The 20,562-nt window shown below is 42.7% G+C and overlaps 1 protein-coding gene across 3 annotated transcripts in view; it reads right to left on the bottom strand.

The window, feature by feature from the left end:
- The window catches only part of RNF150 (ring finger protein 150), a 341,932-nt gene that overhangs the window by 320,152 nt on the left and 1,218 nt on the right, over positions 1–20,562 (bottom strand). The window lies entirely within an intron of this gene.

Below are 20,562 nucleotides of genomic sequence, written 5' to 3'. Positions count from 1 at the left end.
TTTTTGAAGATTTATTTATTTGAAAGGAAGAGTTACCAAGAGAGAGAGAAAGGCAGAAAGGGGAAGAGAGAGAAAGAGAGAGATAGGTCTTCCATCCTTTGATTCACTCCCCAAATGGCCACAATGGCCAGAGCTGGCCCAAGCCCCAGAAATAGGAGCTTCACTCAGGTCTCCCATGTTGGTGCAGGGGCTCCAGCACTTGGGCCATCTTCTGCTGTTTTCCCAGCTGTGTTAGCAGGGAGCCAGATCAGAAGTGGAGCAGCAGAGACTCGAACCTGTAGCCATATGGGATGCTGGAGCTACAAGTGGCAGCTTTCCCTGCTATGCCACAGCATCAGCCCCTACTTTTCATTTTTAACTGATACATAAAAATTATACATATTTATGGGCTTCCACGTGTATAATGCTTGAATCAAGGTAAAAACATATCTATCTCCTCAGTTGTTTATTTATGGTAAAACATTCAAAAATGCTTTCTTATAGCTTTTTTTTAGAAAAATATTTAGTATGTTATAGTTATCTACAAAAATTCAATCAATAAAATTAAGTGGTTAAACTTCATAACCTATACAGTGTTTCCCTTCAGGAAAAGTCTGGTTTTGTGGTTAATTTAAAAATGTCACGGGTTGGTGTTGTGGTACAGATTAAACTGCTGCCTGGGACACTCTCACTGCACACAGGAGCATCAGCTCAAGTTCCGGCCTATCTGCTTCCGATCCACCTTTCTGCTAACACACCTCTGAAGGCAGAGGAAGAAGGCCAAGTTCTTGGGCCTCTGCCACCACATCGGGAACCTGGATGGAGGTCCAAGCTATCTGGCTTTACTCAGTGTAGCCCTGGCAGTTCCGGCCATTTGGGGAGTGAACCAGCAGGTGGAAGATTTCTCTCTCTCTCTCTCTCTCTCTCTGCCCTTCCCTCTCTGCCTTTCAAATAAACAAATCTTTTAAAAAAAATACAAATATTATTAGTAATATCTGGGTAGTTTTGAAATTACAGGCAGAACATTGACCTATAGGCAGAACATAAACTCATATTGTGAGGACCTTGTGGACTATTACAACTGGGAGATGCGTGCATAAGGTAAAGTGGCATTTATGTGTTCAGAGATAAATCAGTTTGTGGAATACTAATACTTTCTAATTAGAATCTTACAGGTGAAAAGATTGGGATTTATATTAAAATAAGTAACAAAGGAAAACACTAAAAATAGACAAATGGTTACTGAGCAAGAAGAACCACAAACGCAATTAAAGAAAACCTTATTTAAAATCAAGGCTGTGGCAATTTAATGAGAAAGTAAAACTGTGCTGCGATTACATGAATTAGGCAAGTCCAATTAAAAGTCTAAGTTAACTATATACTTTATACACATGCATACAGTCCTAATCCCATAACGACAGCAATAGTATCACCCTTTAATTTTGATCTTGAAATGCTTTTCAAGTAAATAGAGTTTGGTATTTGTTTGCAAATGTTAATATCAATCCACAAATTAAGAAAAGTCACAATAAGAGAAACATAAAGAAAATCATTATTTATAAAACAAAAAACAACATTTGGTGGTATAAATTTTCTCCGATCCTTCTACTTTAAGAGCATCAGGAGGCAGAGCCTCACTTGGTTCTCTAAGAAAATCATTTTTGACTAATGGCAATTAAATAATTCTACAAAACCAGAACTATTCTTTAAGCCAAAACATGGTAACAAGAACTATAATATATCAAAGACATTACCATCTCCTCAGGGAGTAAGGTTGCCTTGTGTAGTAACTAAATTCATGGTAATTTATACTTTACACTGCAATAACAAGTATTTATCGTGTGTCAAAATTGCAAATATACAATGAATCCAATAACAACGGCAAATTATTAGGTTAGCACTTTTTGTGAGAGACAATGTTTCCAGACAGCCTCTTACCATTAAAGAATTTTCTTTTTCTTCATAAAACTGTATTGAAACATTAAATTTAGTAGTAATTAAATTTAAGAACCTACATGCTTCATGATACAACTGAAATTTACATAGCTCTTTAAATAGTCCTGGTTTGGCTTTTATCCTCTGTGACTGTGGCTAAGAGTATCTGTGAAAGGAATGAAGCATGGGAGGGCGTTGAATGCACCACCCAGAACATGTGCTCAGAAGGCAGGACAGTTCTCTACCTTCTAATACTCGCTCAGCCCAACCAAAGTTTGCTGAGCTCCTCTGATAAGCAAGGCGATGAACTGAATATAGAAGCCTGGAACAATGGAAAGGGGTTATTTCTACAAAAGACACCCTGGCTTATTCAGAAAAGAGTACTTTCCTTAGCAGTGTGGCCTCCCGAGGGAGGATGCAGGGTGTGTGAGAAGCAGGGCTCAGTGGCTACACAAAATGCCCATCTGTTCTTCAGAAGCTGCCACACTGTCATCTGGTCATCCCACTTGAAGCCCTTTTGTCAGAGCCACACGGGCTCTGGCCCCTGGGGAGTTAGTGTCAGGACTGCTGCATGGCCTTAGGCTCATAAATGCTGAAGTTCAGTCTGACTTTGACCATCTGTGGGTGGCTCTGACAACAGACATTGGCAGGCAGGCAGTGTAACGCCATGCCCACTTGCATTTGTATCGGGCTGTCCTGTGATCACAGTAATGGAACACAACAAGTTTTAGATGATCCTGGGTTCCTTGTATCTTGTATGGGACTCAGCCTGCAGCCCTTTAACAACTGCAAACACTCTACTTTTATAAATGATCTGCTTCCCAGTACTGAGTTAGTACCTTCCTCAAACTGGCTGCTCTCTACAAAAGTTTAATGTGTCCGTTTTACCACGAATTCCTTTCCCTGACAAAGATGGCTGGAATATGGACTGAGACTCACCCAGAAACATATGGCTGTTTAATGAAGGCTTGATGACACTGACTCCTACACCCCCCACCAGCCTCCATGCATGAAAATACATTTTTTTTTTAGCAAAGGGTGGTTAGCAAACCAGCTAGGTAAGCTAATGGCCTTTCTCAGGGCTCCTGTTCCTCTACAAAATGATGCACCATTTCAGTTACCAAATCAATCAGTCAGGGGACACAGTTTGAGCTTTGAGACTTTTTGTTTTCTTATTTAAATTGTTCTGGAATAATGTGATGAAGAACAAACAGGAAGCACAGAATATATTTGCATGAGTCAATGAACTGTAATCATTTTAACACAGCAGTGACAGCATGCACTGTTCCAATAGCTTAACCTACTCACAAATTTCAGTTTAATACCCAAATACCACTCACTCTGGAATGAACACACTGTACTGTAGTAATTATGTGCCACCTTTACCAAGACTAAATATAAAAAATGTTGAGCAGGTTCATAGTTATGCTACTATTCAAAATGAATTCTAATTAGCTTCACTGAAGGAAATGTCTATAATATAACATATTTTTCATAACATGACTGAATAGAGTTAAACACAAAAGACTCTCTGAATAGTAAGCTAAGATATACTTAATATAGTATCGCAATAGAAGAGAGGAGAGAAAGTTGATGGGTTTTGGATAGCAGTGAGCCAAATTACAAGTCATTCTGTTCTATTAAAGAGAATAAGACTTTCTAATTTAAACAAATGGAGTTTTAATTAGGTGAAGGGTTTTTTAAGATTGTCACAAAGGTCAAAATGATGAAAAAGACCAAATGACTTATTAATTGACAAAGCTTGCACTGTAATAAAGCATCACTTTGTGCTGTTTCTGAGCAGAGCCCTGTAATTGGTAATGACCTCTCTTGTGTAGGTTTAGAGTTTTGAGGTGAGCCTCTCAAATACTTTTTTATTTCCTTTTAGTCCCTGGTCTAAAAAGCCAGGTACCTCCCACCAGATGAATGGTACCAAGACAGGCTATGATTTATCAGAAGGATTAGTTTACATTGTTGCAGATGGAGAATCATTAAAACAAAACAAAACAAAACAAAACAAAACAAAACAAAACAAAACAAAAAACCTGCACTAGTTTCAAGTGTACAATGAAGGGCTGGTCATCATACAAAGCAACCCTACAGCAGGAAGTCCACAGTGTAGCAGGAGAGACAGTCATGGAAACAAACCCAATGACATGCGATTAGACTTACATGATAAATGCATTCATGAAAGGCAGGAAGTACAGGAAAATCATGACACAGCATACAGTATTATCAGTAGGAACGAACTACTTAAGTGACAGGGACACCGCCTTATCATTTTAAATGACTTATGCTTGTAATTCTTTCAAGCAAAACAGTGAAGGCATGCAAATATTCTAAATCCATTGTAGAGCAAATGCCAGTTACTGTAACGAAACAACTGCTTTAGTGACATTGCCCTTATCCTGACTTATGCAGAAAGTGAGCTTTCTCTCATAGTTCTCTCACCACCCAAAAGATCACTATCTGGCCTATCCACTGGCCATTTGTCACTTGCAGTTTCCTTCATTAGGGGGAATCCTGACATACATTCTCCTGCCCCACTGACTTTCAATTCTTCTGTCATGAACTAGTGTGAACACAGAGAGACACACTCACACTTGCATCTATACAGATCTGGTTTACTATCAACCTTTAAGATTTCTTCTAATAACAGTCAGGGCTCCTTGAAGCATCAGATCAAACCCCAGTAAGCTCATCCAGGTAGCACTAAGCCCAGGCACTTTTTTTCAGATTTCTTTGCTGACTCCTTAGGATACTTTTTTCCATGATCTATAAAATCCCTTTTGCAAGCTTCTGAAGCAAAGCACCTCAGAATGGACAGAGAAGCATTTTCGGGTAAGGACAGAGCAGCAGGCATCCAGGTCTGCTCAGGCCCTGGCATAACAGGAGCTCGCAGGAAATAAAGACTGGCTTCCTGCTCCAGGCCTCCTGTAGTCCTTATATGGAAGCCAAAAGATAAAGGGCACCCCCTTCCCCCGTCCTCCATTCACAGGAGCTGGAAAGGGTCCAACCAACCCGAGGCACCTCAGCAGGGGTTCAAATCAGGTTAGAGTGGCTGAACCCTGAGCACAGCCTCACCAAGAATAGCTCTGTTCTGCAGAGGGAACAGAAACTGATTTTTAATCCCTTGAATTAAAGCATGCCTTCAATAGAAGTAAATGAAGTTAACAGAACGTGACTATGTCACCCCTTCAGAGAGCAGTGCACCTGAGAATTATGGAAGGTGCAGAGTCTGTCATGCCTTCCTATTTTCAAAAGATGCTTCCTGGAAGCCTTTTCTGTGCCAGGCTTTGAGAAGCTACCTGTTCTCTTGGCCCTCCAGGGGTTGCTATGCTCATAAAGGAGACAGACAGTAATGGAATAAATCAATGAGTGAAATACAGCAATTTCATATAGGAATAAGAAAAATAAAGGAGAATAAGAAAGGAAGAAGCAGATGAAAATTCTGACAGCAGCTTGAGAAAATTCCGATGAAGAGAAAAGAAGTGTTAGGAATGTGAGGAGTGGCCCAGGTGCCTGGGGGTCCCTGCAAAGATTGAGTGTGGAGCCTAGTCACTCTCCCTGCTCACCGGAGCAGCACAATCCAGGAGCAACACAATCCCTCGAACAACAGTGCCACCAAGTTGTGCTTTGCCAGGAATCATTTCTCTCTGAGTACAGGTGGCATAACTGCAAGCTGGATGTAAAATGGCACGAGGTGGTTCCATATGAGGGAAACAGGTAAATGGTTGCTCGATATTCTTGTTTGGCAGTCACTCCCGAATATTTCAGAAGTCTTAAGAGATGATAGCTTGCTGTGTAAATACATACTAATTCTATTGTGAAAATTCTAGAAAAGCAGAGTTTCAAAGGCCTGGAAGCAGAAGCAGGTCTGGAACACCTGAGGACCAGCAAAAAGGCAAGAGGGGCTGGGAGACAGGAAGAAGTGTGGTAGGAAAAGACAGAATGGAGGGGCCAAATGAGGCAGGCCCTGGCACAAAGGCACAAACTCTGATTCCTTTCCCAGTATGACACAAAGCCCCTGGAAGATTTGAGCAGAGAAGTGGTAACCTTTGACTTACATTTTTAGGAATTTATTTTTTGTATGAAAAGTGAGGATGGGGGCAGTTGAGGTTGTGCTAGGCTAAAGCCAAAAGCTCAGAACTCAATCCAGGTCTCCCATGTGGGTGCCAGCAAACAATTACTTGAGCCATCATCTGCTACTTCCCAGGAAGCTGGAATCAGGTGTGGAACTGCGACTCAAACTCAGGAACTTGGATATGGGATAAGGCCTCCCAAAAGGCTTCTTTTCTTTTTTAAGATTTATTTGTTTATTTGAAAGAGTTACGAAAAGGCAGAGGCAGAGAGAGAGTGAGATCTTCTATTTGCTGGTTCACTCCCCAGATGGCCAGAACGGCCAGAGCTGCATCGATCTGATTCCAGGAGCCCCGAGCTTCCTCTGGGTCTGTCACGTGGGTGCAGGAGCCCAAGGACTTGGGCCATCTTCTACCTCTTTCCCAGGCCACAGCAGAGAGCTGGATTGGAAGTGGAGCAGCCAGGACTTGAACCAGCGCCCATACAGGATGCTGGCATTGCAGGTGGCAACTTTACCCATTATACCACAGTGCTGACTCCCCAAACGGCATCTTAACCACTGTGCCAAATGCCCACTGATGATTTATATTTTTTATTTTTTAAAGAGAACATATTTAATGTAGTGTATAGAATCTAAGAATACGATACTTCCCTTCCTCCTTCTCTCCCTACCTATCTACTTCCTTTCTTTCTTTCTTTTTGGTGATAATATGTTTTTAATTTCCTTTATAGTCAAAGGCTTAATGCTCCACTAAATAAAGAGTTCAACAAGTAAAGTAAAAAGTAGAAAGATCACTTGTCAGCAGGAATACACATTGTCTAAAGTTCATGCTATTCATTGTGTGGGGAACAGGTTGCAGGGGCAGGAGTGGAAGCTGGACAGCAGCCAGCGTTAACACTGGCAGTCCTGGAAAGAGACCACGATAACTTAGACACAATTGGAGAGAATAACAATGGTGGGATGTAACTAGATTTAAAATATTTCTTGTGACAATAATCATGGATGGCATTGATGAAATGCTCAGTTTAACCTTTACTGCATTATGTAACATAAGAGTTAACAGCAACCTTGATGGATAACAAACAAGCTTTTTACAGGCCTGGTATCTAAGGCTTCGGTTAAACTCTTGCTTTCTGAGCTCTTGGACCCTCTTCCCAGCAAGACTTGCCATTCCTGAAGGTACTTTTTCTACTGTCACTCATGCCCTAGAATGATGGGATCTTGTCCTCACCAAATGAATGACTCTGAAGTTCCATCTCCAGTCTTATGCTGCTTTATGCCGCCCTAGTCAAGTGACTGTGTCAGGACCCAGACTCAGCACAAGTGTGTACCACAATCCTCTCTCTCTCTCTAAGATTTATTTATTTATTTGAAAGTCAGTTATACAGAGAGAGAGGAGAGGCAGAGAGAGAGAGAGAGAGAGAGACGTCTTCCATCTGCTAGTTCACTCCTCAATTGGCTGCAAAGGCCGGAGCTGTGCCGATCTGAAGCCAGGAGCTTCTTCTGGGTGTCCCACGTGGGTGCACGGGCCCAAGGACTTGGGCCATCTTCTACTGCTTTCCTAGTCCATAGCAGAGAGCTGGACGGGAAGTGAAGCAGCCAGGTCTCAAACCAGAGCCCATATGGGATGCCGGCGCTTCAGGCCAAGGTGTTAACCCGCTGCACCATAGCGCTGGCATCCCACAATCCACTTTTACATCTTTACCCTCTCCTGCCTTCCAAGCTGGGCAGTGACAACCACAATGAGTGGAAACTGCACTGCCTACTTGGTAAAGCAACGTGGTGTCTCAAGCTCTTGTGCTTAAAAGACTATAAGAAAGATAATAAACATTTTTAAGTGAAATTCTGCTCAATTTAATTCAAATGTCTAATAATTTCTGACCTATTTTGACTGCTTTACAGAAGTGTACGTGCTTGCATGTACTTGCTGGCTTTGCCATTTGTTTGCTTTCTTGCTGGTCTCCAAAATCTGGTTGCTATTAGTGATCATGATTGAAGTAATACTTACTGGACATACACTCACAATTTTAATCATCATAGCCTTTGGCAAAAAAAAAAAATCCATTAAGTTGTTTTTATGTAGGATGCCGATACCTTCAAAGGAAAAATACAATTTCTTCAAATGATAAAGAATCACGTGATACAAGAACTTAAAGGGGCCTTTGATCCAGGGCAGAGGTTGTCAACCCTCAAAATCATCTGGAGCAGCCCCTCCCCTGGCCAGACACAGCACATTAGAAACTGCAAGTGGGACTTGGGCATCAGTCATTTTAAAAGTCCCCGGGCAATTCCCATGTGCAGTTGGGATACAGAACCACTGATCTCAACCAAGTTCCCCTGCAGGAGCCTCCTGCTCACCATTTTTCAAATCAATGAAAATGAGACTAGAGAAAGGGAAGTGACTTGCCAAGGGTAATGCCAGTCTGAGGTTAAGGCAGAACCACAACTAAAGCCTGAGTTTCCTGACTGCTATTTCAACCTGCACTCAGCACCCGGGAAACAGAGGAGTACAAGAGAACAGGCAGGGGCTGCACCAAGCCTAACCCTGATGCGGGAACAGCCCACCTTTCTTCTGATTCTCCTCCATTTCTGCATCTTGCCTCAGCTGCCAAACTAGCATGGTCTGGAGCAGAGTGATGTTGAGAAGCCGAGGCAGGACCCCGCTGCGGCAGCACCCCACTGTGGCAATACCACTGGCACCCCCAACCAACAGATGTGTTTTCTCTTTCAAAGGAGCACCACATTAAAAATTGAGCACATGAGGGACTTCAGAATGCTTTGCAAATGGGGCCAGAGGTGCAGCACAGCAGGTTAAGACACCGTTTATGACACCGGCATCTCATATTAAAGTGCTGGTTGGGGTCCTGGCTGCTCCACTTCTGATCCAGCTTCCTGCTAATGAGCTTGTGAAGGCAATGGATGAGGGGTCAAGTACTTGTGCCCCTGCCACCCATGTGAGAGACCCAACAGAGTTCCTGGTTCCTAGCTTAGGCCTGGTCCAGCCCTGGCCATGGTAGCCATTTGGGGAACGAATGAGTGGATGGAAATCTCTTTTTCTCTGTCACTCTGCCTGCCAAAAATTTTGAAACTTTATGAAAAGTGGAATTAAAAGATAAGTATATTTTGGTGCAAAATATTTTGAAATCCATACCTTTTTCATAATGTTTCCCACAAACTTTTCAAGGATTCTCTCAGACATCTGAGGACTGCACTAAGCAGCCTTTTTAAAACAAGCCAAAATATCCATTGCTCTACAAATATAGAGGAATAGCCTCTCATTAATGCCATCTTCTGAAACTTGACTGAGCAAATAATCATGGATTGGCACCTTGTTTAGCTCCATAAGGATGTTTATTGCAGTACTGTCTAAGCTATGAGAAGAGTGGAAACATCACAGAAATACAATGAAATTGCCAAGAAAAGCTCAAAATGTACCATTACATTTGTAAAAGCTACAGAAACACATGTAATACATTCTAAACTTCATATAAGTAAACATAATGAGACAATATGAGAGTGAGTGAGTGGTTGGGTTATGTATGGATGGCTTTTATTATCTCCTCTGTTTTTAAATGTTTTATATATATCTTCAAAAATTTTATATGGCACATATATTTCATTTAAAAATAAGGAAGTGTGTATAGATTTATTTTAAATATGTATATATTTAAGTTGCAGGACAAGAAACACATGCAAAGAACTGTATTTGGTTATGAATGTTTTTGATACTCTATGTCCGTCTCCTTGTTACCAGCGTGACGTTTTCCTCTCAGACCAAGGTCATGTTCCAGGCACCCACTTCAATGCCACATTCTACAAGATGAATAAACATTTGAAACAAGACACAGATTAGGATCACCCTGACTTCCTTTATATGAGTGAAAAGCGAAGAAAACAATTTGAATGCCATAAAATGTACTTTCTCATGAAACTAGAGACTAACCTAAAAACATAGTCCATGTTACTGGTCTCCAGAATAATTAGTAACATTTACTAAATGTTTTAAATTTTTTTATTCATTTATTTGAGAAACACATAAAGAAGAACAGAGAAAGAATGAGCTCCCATCTACTGGTTCACTCCCCAAATGCCTGCAACAGCTGGCGCTGGACAAGGCCAAAGCCAGGAGCTGAGAATTCAATTCAGGTCTCCCACATGGGTGGCAGGGACCCAATTCCTTGAGTCGTTACCACTTCCTGGGCAGGAAGCTGGAGTGAGGAGCCTGAGATGGGCATCCAGTGCTGACACTCTGATGTAGGATGAGCTGTCCTAACCAGGATCTTACCTGCTAAATCAAAAGCCTGGGCCCTGTGTACTTTCCAAGTGGCAAGGACTCTTTGGGCTTGAGGGAGTCAGAAAGGAACACACCCAAATGTCTGAAAACCCTGCTGTGAAGGAACTTCCCTTCGTGTGGGAGGAAAGAGACAACAACATGTTAACAGTAAATCTAATAAAGCAGAGAGAGAGGTAGGGCAGGTTGGGGGAGAGGAGGACGCTATTTTCAATAGACATGCTAGGGAGTGCCTTTTTTGCAGGGTCATTTTGGGGAAGAGACCTAAAGAAGCAGCTAGCCCTGTGGGTACCTGTAAGGGAGATGAACTCCTTCCAAGGCTCTCCCTGAAAAATAAGGAGGAAAGATCTTTGTGCATACATTACCCTTTGGCACATTTGGCATTACATTTCTGATCTGGCTTTGCTCAGCTCATGCTGCAGAACAGACAGATGAACATCTTCTGTGGAAAGTGACGGCCAGGAAAAAAGATAAGGGGGCAAAGGGGCCTGCGTGTGCATCTACTGATAATATCTCTGAAGGCCTCAAATCTTTGCCTTTTCAACAGCACTTACATAGACCATGCACATTAAAAGCCATTGATAATAGGGCCGGTGCTGTGGTGCAGTGAGCTAAGCCTCCGCCTGCGGTGCCGCCATACCATATGGCCACTGGTTCGAGACCCAGCTGCTCCACTTCTGATCCAGCTCTCTGCTTATGGCCTGGGAAAGCAGTAGAAGATGGCTCAAGTGCTTGGGCCCCTGTACCCACATGGGAGACCCAGAAGAAGCTCCTGGCTCCTGGTTCCTGGCTTCAGATCAGCTCAGGTCTGGCTGTTGCGGCCATCTGAGGGGTGAACCAGTGGATGGAAGACCTTTCTCTCTGTCTCTCCTTTTCTCTGTCTGTAACTCTACCTCTCAAATACATTAAAATCTTTTTTTAAAAAAAATACCATTGATGGGGGAGAGATACCAGGCTGAACTGGTAAAGAAACAAACATTTCCTGTAGCTCTTCTTTTCTGATAGACATACTTATTATTTAGTCTGCCTGCAAAGGACTTCATCAAACAATGAATTTAATACAAAATTACTTCCAAAATAGTTTTTTTATTATTTTTTTATTTTTGACAGGCAGAGTGGACAGTGAGAGAGAGAGACAGAGAGAAAGGTCTTCCTTTTGCCATTGGTTCACCCTCCAATGGCCGCCGCGGCCGGCACGCTGCGGCCGGCGCACCGCGCCTATCCGAAGGCAGGAGCCAGGTGCTTATCCTGGTCTCCCATGGGGTGCAGGGTCCAAGTTCTTGGGCCATCCTCCACTGCACTCCCTGGCCACAGCAGAGAGCTGGCCTGGAAGAGGGGCAACCGAGACAGAATCCGGCGCCCCGACCAGGACTAGAACCCGGCGTGCTGGCGCCGCAAGGTGGAGGATTAGCCTATTGAGCCGCGGCACCAGCTCCAAAATAGTTTTTAATCTCCATTATGAAATACATATTTCATAATACATATTGTTCATAAACTTTTCTAAGATCCCATATGTATACCAAAACAAACTCTTCTTTTAATTGCATTTTTCCACAAATGATTTGAAGTGCCTATGTGTGTTTACATATTGGATATGAAAATGTCTAACAATCCAGTGCAAAGATTTTAATTTCCTAACAAATCATGCTTGCTTCCACTGAAAAAAAGTGTTTCTAAATACCATTATGTGTTATGGAATAGGGAAAGTAAGGGCTATTTATAGAAGCCAATTTACAACCATACATTTGAAGCAGTAAAATAAATTTAACTGTCCATTTTAATGATATAAAAAGAACTAGCTCTAATCTTATCTTTAATGGTTTGACTTCAACATACATCTAAAGCGCATTTATGCTACCACAAACTAATGTCCCAAGTCATTAATTGCTCACAGCTTTAGTAAAAGTTAGACAGGTATTACACCTGTAGACACAGTTTCCATTTGATAGGAACACCGTAAGTGTGACTTAGTGGAACAATCATTCAGCATAACCCGGCCTTGCTTACTACCAACAAAACCCTCAAAAGCGGAGACAATCTGAATGGTGTTTGAATTTCATTTTAACTCAAATTTGTCATCTCTCAATTGACAAGCTCAGACGCACAGAAGGTCAGCATCACTTCAGACACTCAGCAACATGTAGGAAGCTCTTTACTACATGCAAGATGAAGCATCTCCTCTAGAAGAAACTGAAGACATTCCGAGGCTATCAAAACACAAAATTCTTGAACTGCCAAGTTTCATGCCCAGAAATGCAACAATCATGGTTAAACTCCTTCTTTTCTAAAGTGAGAACTGGTTTTTAAACAAATTTGTATCATAGGCATAATCACTTCTTTATCAAAGAAGAATAATGAGTCATAAAAAACAAAAATCCTCCAGTTTCTTTCTGGATCTTTCCAGACTTCCTGGTCATAAAATTACTTTGCTTTTTTTGTTAAACCACAGGGCTTTGAAGAAGAGAGATATCAGGAGAGAAGAAGATCAAATTATTTCTGAAGATTAGAGAAGGAAGGAGATGAAATTTCTTCTAAATCCCCCAGATATGTATTTCTATGACCTAAAATGTGTAAACAAGTAATTCAGTGTCTTGAAATGCCTAGGCCATATTAAGTTACACAGCCAAGAATGTTATTTAACGTTTACCATGAGTTACAGATTTTAATATCAGAGTCTGGAGTTCCTGGCTATTGGATATCTGTCTGCCAGTAAAGAGACGGAGACAGGTGAGAGTTACTGTTTACTGCAAAAATAGACTTAATGCCATTTTCCCATACACTTTAAAGCAACTGTTTGGAAAGGCAGAGAGATAGGCAGATAGATACAGAGAGGTCATCCATCCTCAGGTTGACTCCTGAAACACCCACAACAGCCAGGGCTGGGACAGACTGAAGCCAGGAGCCCAGAATTCAGTCCTGGTCTCCCATGCAACATAGGTGGCAGCGACTCTAGTACTTGGGCCTTCATCACCTGCTACTGCCGAGGTGTATTAGCATGGAAGAAGGGAAGGAGGCAGAATTCAAACCAGGGACTCCAAGTAGGGATGAGGACACCGCAAGGGGCAACTTAACCACTGTGCGCAATGCCCACCCCTAGAAGCTTTCTGAGGTCTCCCCCACCCACACACACACACAGAATGGGGAAGGTGAGATTGTTTTTGCATGAGCAATTAAGACTAAGTATAAATGATAGATTTTCTGTGTGTATTTTAAAAGGAAAATGAAGTAAGAACTAAGGTGCTTAAGAAATATGTTTCTTGGGGCTGGCATTGTGGCATAGCAGGCTGGCACTGTAGCACTGTGGGTAAAGCTGCCACCTGTGATGCTGGCATCCCATATATGGGCACCAGTTCGAGTTCCAGTTGCTTCACTTCCAATCCAGCTCCCTGTTAAAAGGTCCAGGAAAAGCAGTGGAAATGGCACAAGTGTTTGGGCCCTTGCCACCCACATGGGAGACCTGGACAAAGCTCCTGGCTGTAGCCGGGCCTGGCATAGCCCCAGGCTGTTGTGGCCATCTGGGGAGTGAACCAGCAGATGGAAGATATCTTGCTCTCCTTCTCTCTCTCTGTATCTTCCTTTCTCTGTGTAATTCTGATTTTCAAATTAATTAATTAATCTTTTTAAAAAACGAAATATGCTTCTTACATACCTAAATAACAGAGAATCATTTACACTCAGTCTTGGGAAGCCTTTGAAGATGCCATCCATTCAACTCCGTGCGTGAATCCTGGGATCAGCAATTCCATATGGTGCCTGCTCAGTTTCAATCTGAATGCCAGAGAAAGCTCAGTCTCCCAAGGAAATCTTCCAGTTCTAATTACTTCTAGCCTTAGGATTGTGTTTCCTTTGCCAAACGAAGTCTGCTCTGTGTAACTTCTCCCCATTAACTCTAACCTGACTCCATGAAGCTGAGGTCCTGAACACACTGATCTTAAGGTTAAGGTGGGGAATATAATTGAGGGGAGCAGGCCAACAGGACGACCATAAAACATGACAAGGACCTGGGCCTGTGTGACAGTACAATGCCACCTCCTGCCCTGTTATGGGCAAGCCAGAAATTTGAATTCTATTAGAAATAGTCCAATTTTTGAATATACAAGGAATAAATTTTAGAGTTTATACATTTGTAAGAGATCAACTCACTCAAACCTGACATTTTATAAATGAAAAACCTGAGGCTGAGAATAGAATAAGGGCCTTACCCAAAGCCCAAAAGTTAATCAGATGTAAGTCAGGAGGACACCCCAACCAATGCAGGGAAACTCTCAGGAAAGTCAGTAGTGCATCGGTCTACAGACTTGCTAACATACACTGACACGGCAGTCGGCCTTAGATTACTTCCTGTACCCATTATTAAGTAGTCCCTGTCCACATATAGTTTTTTATTAGTATACTTTCTATTTTATTTACTTCAAAGGCAGAGAGACAGGCAGGCAAAGATAGAGGGAGACAAACAAAGAGCTCCTATCTATTAGTTCATCCCCCAAATGCCCACAACAGCCAGGATCCAGGAACTCAACCTGGTCTCTCATGCAAGTGCCAGGAACCCACCTACTTGACTCATCACCCACTGCCTCCTAGGGTGCACATTAGCAGGAAGCTGGAGTGGGCCGAAGAGCTAGGACTCAAACCCAGGTATCCTAAATGGTACGTGGGTACCCAAAGTGGCATTTTTGCCTGCCACCACATCCAGTTTTTCTAGTATTCTTTCACATGGAGAGTATACATGGAACCATAGCTAAAAATAACAAATTCAGGAGCATACTTGGGTTTGCAAGTCCAATTTTATCACTAGCGACCTAAATGACCTTGTCAATCTCAGTTTTTTCTTCTATGAAATGGGCACAATAAAGCCACCTATCTACATATCATTGTGAGAATTAAATGTACACACACAAGGTACTTAGAATATGCCTGCCACAGAGTAGGTACTATTTGATCAGTTTTATTACCACCCAAAGAAAGGGCAACAAGATGGTGAAAGCATATCATTTACAGGATCATGTAAAGCAAAACGGAACCTATTCTAGAAAAACATACACCTTGGGGAAAAGGATTAAGTTATAACAGCTAGGAGCCGGTGCTGTGGCTCATTTGGTTAATCTTCGCCTGCGGCACCGGCATCCCATATGGGCGCCAGGTTCTAGTCCAAGTTGCTCCTCTTCCAGTCCAGTTCTCTGCTGTGGCCCGGAAGGGCAGTGTAGGATGGCCCAAGTGCTTGGGCCCTGCACCCACATAGGACCAGGAGGAAGCACCTGGCTCCTGGCTTCAGATCGGCATAGCTCTGGCTGTAGCGGCCATTTGGGGGTGAACCAACAGAAAGAAGACCTTTCTCTCTGTCTCTCTCTGTCACTGTCTAACTCTACCTGTCAAATTTAAAAAAAAAAAAAGTTATAACAGCTAGTTCCTCTGCAGACAGTAAGGAGAAGGTAGACTTCAGCAGTTGAAAGCAATGACCCTCGGTATAGCATGAACACATGAAGTCAACTCTTCCAGCACTCACCTACAAGGGGGAAAGCTGCTGTAAGTTTCACCTCTGACCCTTCAGAAGCCTGGAATATACAGATACACAAGGGGTCTTCAAAAAGCTTATGGAAATGTATATCATTAAAAATAACTATGCAAGGATTTCAAATTTTTTACATCAAAATGAACTTATCTTTTAATTCCATTTCCCTATGAACTTGTTGAAGCACCCTCATATTCTATCCAGAGCTCCTTCTTTCCAATATTTGAGCTTGTTCTCTGCAGTTACTACAATCATCCTGCCCTTCTCCCACGTCCAACTTGCTATTAGGAATCCAGAGTTCCACAAATTCCTCCCAGGGAGCTAGATGTTTAATTTCTTCCTAACTGCAGACAAACAGAAAGACAGCAAATACACTCTTTAAAAATAGAAAAAAAGTCTCACTTCCTCAACATCACAACGCAGTCACAAGTAGCCTACAGACACAGATTTACCAGCTTTATCACACCTGTCCTTACCAAGGTACAATTTCAATTTCAACCAAGGGAAAGTGCAAACACCATGGGAGAATCCTAAAATGTGAACCAGTCATCAGAGGGTGCTCAAACAGCCTCTCGCAGATCACACACAGAAACTGGCACAACTGTTTTGGTCTCCAAAGCATGAGGGGGTAAATAAAGAACATTTCTCTGAGGCTGCCCCTGGGCCCCAGGGAGCACCCTCCCCCAGGGGGGTATAGGTATGAAGATCCAGTCTCCAGTTCCTCTGTATCACCGTGGGTCACTGAGTCCTATGTTTCTGAAGGTTAATGCCGACTGCTATGTGCCACTCTACATAATGTAATTAGCCTGTTAGGAAAGCCAAGTCCTGAAATGTTAAGTCACCTGCTTAGCTACACAGGGTGAGGAAGTAGCAGAGTTTAGGACGCAAACCCACACAGTTTGCCTCTAGAGGTCACGGTCCTAAATTAACCAGCTCCTTCAGTTGCCTCTAGAAAAGCTTGCTATCATCACTTTGCTCTGGGTCCTGGGCATGTATCAGCCCAGGTCTGAGGAGATCAATCAGGTTCTGCTGGCTTCACCTGCCTCTGAAAGTTTACTTCGGGGTTCAGGGGCTCCTGCATTCATGGACAGCCTTTTTCTCTGGCTGGCCCTCTTTTTGCTCTTGCACTGAAGAAGCAATATACACTGCTTTCTAAGAGACATAATTTCTGGTCCATGGACCTCCCCTCACTTTCCTACCCCTCTGCCTTCCTTCTCTTCACCTTTCCTTTCCTTTTTAACCAGTAAAGGCAGATTTTCTCTCCCTCTCTGTCCCCTTCCCCTCCCCCTCCTTCTTCCCTAGAATAAAAAAAATGTATGAGTTGGAAGTCCTGAAAAGAGACATAGCTGGAAAGAATTAAGAGTATGCTAAAAGAGGCTGGTGCTGTGGCACAGTAGGTTAAGCCTCTGCCAGTGGTGACAGCATCCCCTATGGGTGCTGGTTCTAGTCCCAGCTGTTCCTCATCCCAATCAGGTCCCTACTCATGGCCTGGGAAAGCAGTGGAAGATGGCCCAAGTGCTTGGGCCCCTGCACCCACACGGGAGATCCGGAAGAAGCTCCTGGCTCCTGGCTTCGGATCGGCACAGCTCCAGCTTTTGCAGCCATTTGGGGAGTGAACCAGCAGGTGAAAGTTCTTTCTCTCCCTCTCTCTGTAACTCCGCCTCTCAACTAAATAAATAAAATCTTTAAAAAAAATTTTTAAAAAAGAGTTTGCTAAAAAGTAACCATTAGTCATCAGGGAAATGTAAATCAAAACTACATTGAATATACCACCTGGATGGATAAAATAAAATATACCACTTGGATAGATAACAACAAGTGTTGTTGAGGAGATGGAAAAATCAGAACTCCCATACACTGCTCCTGGGAATGTGAAATGATGGAGCCGTTTTGGAAAAGTCTGTCAGTTCTTCAAAAGGCTCACCACAGAGTTGTCATATGACTCAGAAATTCTATTCTTGGCTTATATCCAAGATAAGTGTCCACAAATATTTGTACATGAATATTCACAGCAGCATTATGCATTATAACCACAAAGTGGAAACTACCTATGTGTCTATCTGCTCATGAACAGATAAGTAAAGCGTGGTGTATACTAACTAACAATGCAATATTATTTGACGGTAGACCGGGATGAAATACCGAAATATATTAAAACCTTGATAAACCTTGAAAACATTATGCTAAGTGAAGGAGGTCTGTCACGAACATCCACATAGCATATGATTAGATTTATATGAAATGTACAGAAGAGGCAAATTCGGAGAGACAGAAATTACAGTACCATTTCCTAGGGCTGGGGGTTGGAAAAGAGCAGAATTTCCAATGGAATTTCTTTTTGGAATTAGACATGGTGACGGCTGCATAACTCAATCAACATACTGAAAGCTATTGAATTGTATACCTTATATGAGTGAATGGCATCGTATGTTAAGTTATATTTCATTAAAGCTTTCATATTGAGGGAGTGACTTTGTTATAAGGTAAACTACTAGTCTCCAAAAAACGTTTTGGAGATAAAAAGTTCACAAATAGAAGGATCCTCTGGGATATGTACCACTAATTCACAAAGGAAGAATGTTTGATTAGCAGCTAAAATGTACACAGTTTCTGAAGGTGAATTTAGAAGCGTGACTCAGACTCAACTGGAAAAAGTACAGCCTTCAACTTCTGCAGCCAAGCTTAAGACATTGTCAGGCAGACCACTGCTTTTCAGACAGAATTTCAGAGTTAAGTGAGGGTTCGCCAGAATACCCACACAGGTGTCTGCTTATAATGAGATTCTGGCAGAAATCAATAAGTCTACGACTAAAGTAAACACAGGGTCTCCTAAAGCAGCAACTCTCAAAATAGAGCAAGAAGTTTTGTGGCTAATGGCACATAGAGCATTCATATACTTTTGGAAACGGAGAACAGTTATTAGAGATTTGCCTTTACCCTTTTTAGTACTTAACTTTCAAACTATTACTAAGCCTTTTACTCCCACTATGTCTGGGTCAAGCAGAAAATCAGCTTACTGCTTTCTTTAAAAACAGGCAATCTATTCATTGATCCAAGGAGTTGGCGTTGTGGAAAACCTTTTTAGACAGGAACAAATGATGCTTCTTCAAAGAAGCTGAGTTGAAGATTTCATGCGAATGCACAAAGAAACATTTAAAGAATCCTGTAAAGTCAGCTGACAATTTTCTTGGACTTTAAGAGGCCAAAAAAACCTTCATTCATGCACTGTTAGCTATTAAATAATATATTTATTTAACGACATTTTATATGAGTCAACATGCCCTTCCCTACTTCTTAACATCCTTGAATATCCAAGTTTAAGTTGGACTCTTATGATTCAAGGTCAGAATACCATCTTTTCGCCTAGAAAACTACTGAGCTCAAGAAAGTTATTATTCACTACTTCCAAAGTGCTGCATCAGAACTTTTCTAAGAAGTGATGGGCCTCTCCTCCTCTTCACCAACTAACACACTGCATTTTTCTGGCCTGTGTTTTCTAAGTGTTGAATGCTTCCCCTTTCCGCCCATCTGTGTTAAGGTTGACAGTTTCTTGAGGAAAACAGCTGGTGTTAATTACCAGAGGCAACCCAACTGCATATTTCACTAGTAGGTGACATGAGCTCTTGGAATGGAAACTTGTCCCCAAAGAAACACCCCTGCAAGTGTGGCCAAAGCTTGGTGTCCCATTCCAGTAGCCTGTGTAGTAAAGCCTGGCTTTTAAAGTAATCTATTTCATTAGGCAACTCCACTCGGAAAATCTATCTAATTTCTATCCCCTCCTTCCTCCGGCTGGATGCCACCGTCGCAGCCCAGGAGCAGCTCACGGAGGGTGGAAGGCCCAGTTCTCAATTTCACAGATACAAGCAACAACCCTGTACTCAGGAGGCAAGCCGGCCAGGAGGCGCAGCTCATGCCCACAGGAGACGCCCGTTTTAAATTGTGATCATTCTCATCATGGACACTTTGTTTACTTAAGGCATATGCATTATGGAGTTGGGTTTGGGGCTACTGATGTAACTAGCACCAGTGATGATTAAGTAAAAAATTCATTCTTTCAATACAGAAAATGCGTCTTCTTGCCAGAAAGCAAGCCTTCAGCATGTTTAACCTATTAATGAGGCACAGGATAAATGCAAAACAGGAAAAGCAGTTATCACTTTACGGCCACCGCACTCGTCTCGGCTGGTGGGGGATGCAATGATGTACCTACTACTGGCCCTCCGGTCAGCTTCTCCTGGCGGCCAGGTGCAGCTTAGTACTTTTAATCTCACAGTATTCGTGACGTGGGTCAACCCAGAGCGGAGTGGGGGGGGGGGGGGTGAGCACTCAATCTCCCAGCAAGAGTTGAAACCTGACTTGGAGAGGCAAGTTCTTGGTGGTGAGCTGTCTTCAGGTAACCCTATCCACCTCCTGATACACAAACGCCACCATCAGGGGTACACCTGATGCACGCACCCGCGTGCACAGCTGAGTTATCAGATCTGCCGGCTCCAAACAGGCACAGGTCCGATCAATAACCAAGAAGAAATCCCCACCTTCCAGATCCTCCCGGAAAAGTTAGCCCACCTCTGCAAACCCTTGTCCCGGAGGCGCTCTGCCAAGCTTGCTAGTATTCTCCCGGATACAATTAATCCTCTCCCCTTTGTAACCCTCCCCACCCCCGCCCACCCTGTCATCCCCAAGTGACTGGAAGCAAAACTTAATAGGTGCAGGGCTCCGAGACGCGTCCTCTGCGCAGCACGGACTTCCCAGAAAGGAGCGCGCAGG

This window comes from Oryctolagus cuniculus, chromosome 8 (assembly GCF_051225735.1).
Source record: "Oryctolagus cuniculus isolate XC-2025 breed Fujian yellow rabbit chromosome 8, ASM5122573v1, whole genome shotgun sequence".
Taxonomy (NCBI): domain Eukaryota; kingdom Metazoa; phylum Chordata; class Mammalia; order Lagomorpha; family Leporidae; genus Oryctolagus; species Oryctolagus cuniculus.
This window is presented reverse-complemented; position numbering and strand designations above follow the sequence as displayed.